General features: G+C 41.9%; 1 long non-coding RNA gene across 1 annotated transcript; it reads right to left on the reverse strand.

Moving 5' to 3' along the window:
• Positions 1-1,914: 1,914 nt before the first annotated feature.
• Positions 1,915-3,659, reverse strand: LOC124035071. The gene is made up of 3 exons (XR_006838674.1): positions 3,601-3,659; positions 3,073-3,447; positions 1,915-2,188 (listed from the first exon to the last, which is right to left on the reverse strand). It is a non-coding gene; the product is annotated as an uncharacterized LOC124035071 (long non-coding RNA).
• Positions 3,660-9,066: the final 5,407 nt, after the last annotated feature.

The raw sequence follows: 9,066 nt of genomic DNA on the forward strand, positions 1-9,066 counted from the left end.
GAAGGAATGATGGATGCCACTAAATACAGGGAAATTCTTGAGGGAAACCTCTTTCAGTCTTCCAGAGATTTGAGACATGGATGGGGGTTCACCTTCCAGCAGGAAAATGACCCTAAGCATACTGCTAAAGCAACACTCAAGTGGTTTAAGGGAAAACATTTAAATGTCTTGGAATGGCCTAGTCAAAGCCCGGACCTCAATCCAATTGAGAATCTGTGGTATGACTTAAAGATTGCTGTACACCAGTGGAACCGATCCACCTTGAAGGAGCTGGAACAGTTTTGCTTTGAAGAATGGGCAAAAATCCCAGTGGTTAGATGTGCCAAGCTTATAGAGACATACCCCAAGAGACTTGCAGCTGTAATTGCTGCAAAAAAGGTGACTCTACAAAGTATTGACTTTTTGGGGGGGGGGTGGTGAATAGTTATGCACTCTCAAGTTTTCTGTTTTTGTCTTATTTCTTGTTTGTTTCACGATAAAAAATATTTTGCATCTTCGAAGTGGTACAGTAGGCATGTTGTGTAAATGATACAACCGCCCCCCCCCTCCCCAAAAAATACTTTAAATCCAGGTTCAAAGGCAGCAAAATAGGAAAAATACCAAGGGGGTTGAATACTTTCGCAAGCCACTGCAGCATATTCATATCTAAACATTCCAAAACGTTGCATCCAGTTGACCATTTCCCTGGTTTTGTAGAAGATGGTTGAATTTACTTGTTTGCTCTCTTACTGTTACTCAAACTCACCTTTTGATTTAGATTGACTATGGAACTGCTTTTGCAGGACATATTGCCAGACAGATATCAATTCATTCCTATGTTAGATTGTGCACACTTAGATTTTCAAAAAATAATTCAGATTGTATTCTAACTAGCTTGTAGTGTATAGATATTTTGTAAGAATGTTGTTGATACATTCATTCTAAATGAATTCATCACTCTATCCAGAACCACATCCTATTTATAAAGTAATTACCCAATCTCTTTAAATACAATTAACATTCATTTAGAGTATCTGCAGTGAATGTTAATTGGTTTAAAGTGATTAATTGTCTAATTTATTTCAACAACTGTTTTCTTCATATTCGAAAAGCAATAATTAATCAAGTGGTTTGTGTCCTCTCTTCATACAATATACTTTGAGAAAAGCTAACTTATTTTTTGCCTCAAAAATCCATTGTTTGACAATGCACTGGGAGAAAATGCTGTGAGAATGATATTAATTGAATTTTCTTTCAGGGGCAAAGAAAACAAAGCATTTAATTTGTTAAGATAAGTTTTGCTATGGAAAAAAATAAACATACAATTATTTCAATTACTCAATATTTAACTTAGCATCAGCAATCACCTCGTTTCTTCCATCATTTGAATTGGTGTTTATTATTGAGCAAACTAATCAGAGTGGAATAAAACCCAATTGATTAAATGGAAACTATAATCTCAATGTCCTGTTGCGAAGAAGCTGAGCTGTATGCATAGCCTTCACTCTAACTAGAAAAGTGGGAAAAAGTAATTGAGGCTCAGCACACGCATATCATTAGGAGATGTGCAATGTTGTTTTATGTTGATTTGTGAATATTTAATGTTTCCTTATTTGTTTGAGTATTGTGCTATGCATGTGGAGTATCTGTGTGTGTCTTAAAGCTCCCCTGGATTCAGTCTTAATGGATCCCGATTTATTCCTTCTCTTCCAATATTCAAATCACCCTTGATTTGCCATAAAATATGAGGGCAAAGAGAATAGAGAATGTGGCAGATGGAGTTTTAGTGTGAAAATAAATAGTCGTGAGGTGCAGAGTGTTGCTTGATGCTTTTATAAGTTAACAAATATTTAATGCATCCTACTGAGGAGAGAGACCATACATAATGCATGTCTCATAACTAGTTTGTTGAGCTGTTTGGATTGTTGTTAGAAATACAGTATTTGTTCCTCTGAGATTTGAGTTGATAAGCCCACTGGTATGGATGGTGTTTGAAAATGTTAAATGTGTCACGGTTGAGTCATCAAAAATGACATGGGGAGCGTGGAAATGACATATGGTGTGGTTTGTAAAAGATTTCAAACAAAACTTTTTTTATTCTTATTTTTCAAATTTGATTTTAAAACATATTGTCCAATCTTCCTGCAGTGAAGCGGCTCAACATTTACACGGCTCAACCAAAATCACCACAGGCCCAATGCTTCAACAACTAACAAAGAGAACAAAAGGGGGACAAAGGGAAACAACAACAGAAAACAACAATGCAAAAAGAAATTACAACAATGACAACACAAATCCAAACAGCAAGGCCAAATGTATGCGCTTGTATACATGTGTGGCACTGTTTACTGTGTGTGTGTGTGTGTGTGTGTGTGTGTGTGTGTGTGTGTGTGTGTGTGTGTGTGTGTGTGTGTGTGTGTGTGTGTGTGTGTGTGTGTGTGTGTGTGTGTGTGTGTGTGTGTGTGTGTGTGTGTGTGTGTGTGTCTGTGTGTGTGTTTTTGTGTGTGTGTGTGTGTGTGTGTGTGTGTGTGTGTGTGTGTGTGTGTGTGTGTGTGTGTGTGTGTGTGTGTGTGTGTGTGTGTGTGTGTGTGTGTGTGTGTGTGTGTGTGTGTGTGTGTGTGTGTGTGTCCGTGTGTCCGTGTCCGTGTCCGTGTCCGTGTCCGTGTGTGTGTGTGTGTGTGTGTGTGTGTGTGTGTGTGTGTGTGTGTGTGTGTGTGTGTGTGTGTGTGTGTGTGTGTGTGTGTGTGTGTGTGTGTGTGTGTGTGTGTGTGTGTGTGTGTGTGTGTGCACTTGTGTGCATTTGACAGATGTTAGCATCTGATTTCGCATATTGAAGTGTCCAACAATAAGAAAGTTGCGATGACTAGACTTTTTGGCATTGTCTGGAATTCATAGATATTGTTACAAGTGACATGTTATTACAACCGTGCTACAGTAAATTATAATTTTACAATGGTTAAGACCATGTTATTGTAAAGTGTTACCAAAACATCTACCAGTAACCCCTCTCTGCTATGCTAACTCTTTGTTGAATATGCTAAGACACCAGTTTAGACTACAGAAAACAGGAGTCTGGTCAGTCAGTATACTTACTTTGTTGGTTTAGTTGGCTTAGGGAGTCCACCGTGACTGACGTGACTCCTGTCTTGCTGAAGGTTACCCATCAACCCCTTCTTCAAAGCCATGGAATGAGTCTCCCTCTCCATCACTATTCCTTTCTCTCTCTATGAACTTGATCTGCTACTGGTGCGTAAGCCCCAGCATCCCAGCAGAAGACACAAAGACAGAAGGTACTGCTGCATCACAAGAAGGAAGACTTCTACTTGACATTGACAAACAGTACCTTCGTGTTATTATATGCAAATAGTCCAGGATGAAGACAGGTTCTGTTTGATGTGCAAATTATGATTTTAGGTCACTGCAAGTATGTGTGCTGCTCCTCTATCCCTTTCCTGTTAATTGCCTTCCCTGTGGAGGAGAGAAACTTTATTAGAGGAGAGAGAAACACGAACATAAAGAGTTCAGATACATGGGACTGCTGAAGGACACACTAAGTGCCTCCCACATTAGCTAAGGCTAAATAACATTAGAAGCTATGCTTTCAGAAGTGGTGTTACTCACTCGTGCCCAGCAGTGGCAGAGTAATCCAGTGTGACTGACCCTCAAATAGGGCACTCGTGTGAGAGAGAGAGCAATAGAGCTGCAAAGTGGCAAGGATTAGAAAAAGGGACAAAAGTTCTCCATGTCAAGGTAATGAGTGCTCTACAGCAGGGGTTCCCAAACTTTTTCACTCAGGATCCCTTCCAGCATTGGGAAACATGTTCACGACACAAACTGTTGTTTGCAGACATAACATTTTGCAGGTTTTAAAGCAATTCTACAAATGTTGTCTTTTTACAGCTAATTTTCTTGCAACTCTATACATTTTGCCATGTCTAATGTGTATTCATGTGATATTTGAGTGACAGGTATAAAGAACCTAGCTTAAAAATGCTAGATGACATAGGCTAGTTGATCTGGACATTTCTGACACATTATAAATAACTCTCTAAGGTATGCAATAACTAACATGACAAGAGGAAAACTGATGATGCACTACCCCATTTCAAAATTGCACATTGTGCATTCTACTATTACAACTTTCCCACAGCTTGGGAACCACTGCTCAACAGTAGGATGATCATGGCTGCAATGCTGTGAAAAGCCTTCCCCAATGACTAGAATGATGTATGTGAGAAAAAAGTGAGTTGACCATGTTAGAACAGCACCTGAAGCAGATGTGGGAGGTTGCATGGCAATTCACTGTTATTCATTCCTTTAATGTCCTTCTGTTGCTCCGCCCTCAACTTCCAGACTTGTCTCCGTGCTGTTTGTTGCTACTTGGCTATTTGCCAAACTTTTCGGTTTTTACTTTTAATACTTCGTTTTTTTTCCTTGCTTGATTTTTTTCATTTAACTTTTTCACCCAGGACGCTTTATCTGGATGTGGTTGTACAGGACCAGCTGAAAACGCTAAGTAGTAACATTAACACTATGCATTCTAATTTCAGTCGCTGTACATAATAGACAGGAGAACTACTTCCTTATGGTGAGGATAGCCGTGTTGCAAGCACAGCTTCAGATGCAATAGTTAGGCAAGTTAAATTTAAGTGTGGGAAAGGATGAAACAGCGTCCGGCTGCGGGGACTGTGCGGGGGGGGGATTTATACTACTATCTGTACTTACTGGTGGCACAGATAGTAGTATAAATCCCACGCACAGTCCTCGCAGCCAAACAATTTTCTCAAGGCTTCCGGAAAGAGATGCTGTTGGCATGCTCAACCGGTGTCACTCATTCAGCTAACAGAGGCCAAGCGTTCTCAGATCTCTCCTCCACCCGTTACGGGGTCTGAGCCACCGAAGACTCGCACCATTAGCTCTGACAAATTGAAAACCCTAGTCATTGGCGACTTCATTACCCGCAATATTGGACTTAAAAAGAATCATCCAGCAATCACACAGTATTTACCAGTGGGCAGAGCTACTGATGTAAAGGCTAATCTGAAGATGGTGCTGGCTAAGGCTAAAACTGAGGAGTGTAGAGAGTATAGGGATATTGTTATCCACGTTGGCAGCGACAATGTTAGGATGAAACAGTCAGAAGTCACCAAGCACAACATAGCTTCAGCGTGTAAATCAGCTAGAAAGATGTGTTGGCATCGAGTAATTGTCTCTGGCCACCTCCCAGTTAGGGGGAGTGATGATCTCTACAGCAGAGTCTCACAACTCAATCGCTGGTTGAAAACTGTTTTCTGCCCCTCCCAAATGATAGAATTTGTAGATAATTGGCCCACTTTCTGGGACTCACCCAAAAACAGACCAAACCTGGCCTGCTGAGGAGTGACGGATTCCAGCCTATCTGGAGGGGTGCTCTCATCTTATCTATGAACATAGACAGGGCTCTAACTCCTCTAGCTCCACAGTGAGATAGGGTGTAGGCCAGGCAGCAGGCTGTTAGCCAGCCTGCCAGCTTAGTGGAGTCTGCCACTAGCACAGTCAGTGCAGTCAGCTCAGCTATCCCCATTGAGACCGTGTCTGTGCCTCAATCTCGGTTGAGCAAAACAAAACATGCAGGTGTTAACTTTAGCAATCTCACTGGAATAAAGACCTCCTCTATTTCTGTCAGTATTTAAAGAGATTGTGATATCTCACATCTCAAAATAAGATGACTTAATGTTAGATCCCTCACTTCCAAGGCAGTTATAGTCAATTAGCTAATCACTGATCATAATCTTGATGTGATTGGCCTGACTGAAACATGGCTCAAGCCTGATGAATTTACAGTGTTAAATGAGGCCTCTCCTCCTGGTTACACTAGTGACCATATTCCCGCACAGGTGTTGCTAACATTTATGACAGCAAATTTCAATTTACAAATAAAAAATAATGTTTTCGTCTTTTGAGCTTCTGGTCATGAAATCAAGGCAACCTACTCAATCACTTTTTATGGCCACTGTCTACAGGCCTCCTGGGCCGAGTTCTCTGAATTCCTGTCAGACCTTGTAGTCATAGCAGATAAAATTCTCATTTTTGCTGACTTGTCACAAGACATTTACTCCCTGAAAATACCCGAGCCCTGAGGCAAGCTTCCAGAAAATTGGAACGGAAATTGTGCTACACCAAACTGGAAATCTTCCGACTAGCTTGGAAAGACAGTACCATGCAATATCGAGGAGCCATCACTCACTGCTGCTCGATCATCCTATTTTTCCAACCTAATCCAGGAGAATAAGAACAATCCCAAAAATGTATTTTTGATACTTTCGCAAAGCTAAATAAAAAGCAGCATTCAACGAGAGAGGATAGCTTTCACTTCAGCAGTGATAAATTCATGAACTTTGTCGATGAAAAGATCATGATCATTAGAAAGCAAATTACGGACTTCAAATATTTCTCCAAACCTCAGTTGTCCTGAGTCTGCACAGAACTGCCAGGAGCTAGGATCAATGGAGACACTCAAGTTTTTTAATCTTGTATCTCTTGACACATTCATGAAAATAGTCATGGCCTCTAAACTGCCAAGCTGTATACTGGACCCTATTCCAACTAAACTACTGAAAGAGCTACTTCCTGTGTTTGGCCCTCCTATGTTGAACATAATAAATGACTCCTTATCCACCGGATGTGTACCAAACTCACTAAAAGTGGCAGTAATAAAGCCTTTCTTGAAAAATCCGAACCTTGACCCGGAAAATGTAAAAAAACTATCGACATATATCGAATCTCCCATTCCTCTCAATTTCTTTTGAAAACGCTGTTGCACGGCAACTCACTGCTTTCCTGAAGACACATAATGTATACAAAATTTTTCAGTCCGGTTTTAGACCCCATCATAGCACTGAGACTGCACTCGTGAAGTTGGTAAACAACCATTTAATGGTGTCAGACCAAGGCTCTGCATCTGTCCTCATGCTCCTAGACCTTAGTGCTGTTTTTGACACCATCGATCACCACATTCTTTTGGAGGGATTAGAAGTTATTGCCTGGTTGGATCTTATCTGCCGGAAAGATATCAGTTAGTTTCTGTGGATGGTTTGTCCTCTGACAAATCAATTGGAAGTTTCGGCGTTCCTCAAGGTTTCATTTTAGGATCACTATTGTTTTCACTATATATTCTACCTCTTGGTGATGTCATTCGGAAACACAATGTCAACTTTCACTGCTTTGTTGATGACACACAGCTGTACATTTTGATGAAATGTGGTGAAGCCCCAATATTGCCTACCTTTGAAGACTGTGTTTCAGACATAAGGAAGTGGATGGTGACAAATGTTTTACTTTTAAACTCGGCCAAAACAGAGGTGCTAGTTCTAGGTCCCAAGAAACAATGAGATCTGCTGTTGGATCTGAATTAATCTTGATGGTTGTACAGTCGTCTCAAATAAAACTGTGAATGACCTCAGCGTTACTTTGGACCCTGATCTCTCTTTTGACGAACATATCAAGACTGTTTCAAGGACAACTTTTTTCCATCTTCGTGACATTGCAAAAATCTGAAACTTTTTGTCCAAAAATGTCGCAGAAAAACTCATCCATGCTTTTGTCAGTTCTAGATTAGACTACTGCAATGCTCTACTCTCAGGCTACCCGGATAAAGCACTAAATAAACTTCCGTTTGCGCAAAACAAGGCTGCTAGAATCCTGACTAGAACCAAACAATGTGATCATATTAATACAGTGCTAGCCTCTCTCCATTGACTTCCTGTTAAGGCTAGTGTCAGGTTTAGAAAAGTGATGGGCGCAGAGAGCAGAGGATTCAGAAAACCATTTATTCCGGACCAATAACAGCTAACAAAAAGAGGGTAACGCCGAACACAGGCGTAAAATCCTCCTAAATGTACAACACCGGTACACACGCTGTAAATGGACATAAATTAAAAGGACACTCCTAAACCAAAAACAGCAAACAAGCCAGCACACACATAGGCTGGCCAACTGAACTTAAATAACCCAAATCAACCCCCCAAACAAGGAACAGGTGAAACCAATTAGACCAACCAAAACGAAAAGGGGAAAAGGGATCGGTTGCAACCGGTGGTGACGAAGACCGCAGAGCTCCTACTGCTAACCTACAGTGCATAACATGGACTTGCTCCTACCTATCTCTCTGATTTGGTCCTGCCGAATATACCTACATGTATGCTATGGTCACAAGACACAGGCCTCCTTATTGTCCCTAGAATTTCTAAGCAAACAGATGGAGGCAGGGCTTTCTCCTATAGAGCTCCATTTTTATGGAATAATTTGCCTACCCATGTGAGAGAAGCAGACTCCATCTCAACCTTTAAGTCTTTATTGAAGACTCATCTCTTCAGTAGGTCCTATGATTGTGTGTAGTTTGGCCCAGGGGTGCGAAGGTGAACGGCAAGACACTGGAACGATGAACTGCCCTTGCTGTCTCTGCCTGGCCGGCTCCTCTCACTCCACTGGGATTCTCTGCCTCAGACCCTATTACGGGGGATGACTCACTGGCTTACTAGTGCTCTTCCATGTCGTCCCTAGGAGGGGTGAGTCACTTGAGTGGATTGAATCACAGACGTGATCTTCCTGTCTGGTTTTGCGCCACATTGGGCTCCTGTGGTGGAGGAGATATTTGTAGGCTATACTCAGCCTTGTCTCAGGGTAGTACGTTGGTGGTCTGTTGATATCCCTCTAGTGGTGTGGGGGCTGTGCTTTGGCAAAGTGCGTGGCTTATACCCTGCCTGGTTGGCCCTGTCCGCGGGTATCCACCGACCCACCCCAGTCTCAGTCTCCAGTATCTATGCTGCAATAGTCTATGTCTTATCTGGTGTCCTGTGTGAGTATGTACCCTCTAATTCTCTCTCTCTCCCTCCCCTCCCGGTGGACCTGAGCCCTAGGATCATGGACTAACTGGCCTGATGATTCCTGGCTGTCCACAGTCCACCTCGTCATACTGCTGCTCCAGTTTCAACTGTTCTGCCTGCGGCTAGGGAACCCTGACCTGTTCACCAAAGGTGCTACCTTGTCCTGGGCGTGGTGTTTTTGACTCTCTCGCTCTCTCTTCCGCACCTGCTGTCTCGACCTCTG

This window comes from Oncorhynchus gorbuscha, linkage group LG05 (assembly GCF_021184085.1).
Source record: "Oncorhynchus gorbuscha isolate QuinsamMale2020 ecotype Even-year linkage group LG05, OgorEven_v1.0, whole genome shotgun sequence".
Lineage (NCBI taxonomy): Eukaryota > Metazoa > Chordata > Actinopteri > Salmoniformes > Salmonidae > Oncorhynchus > Oncorhynchus gorbuscha.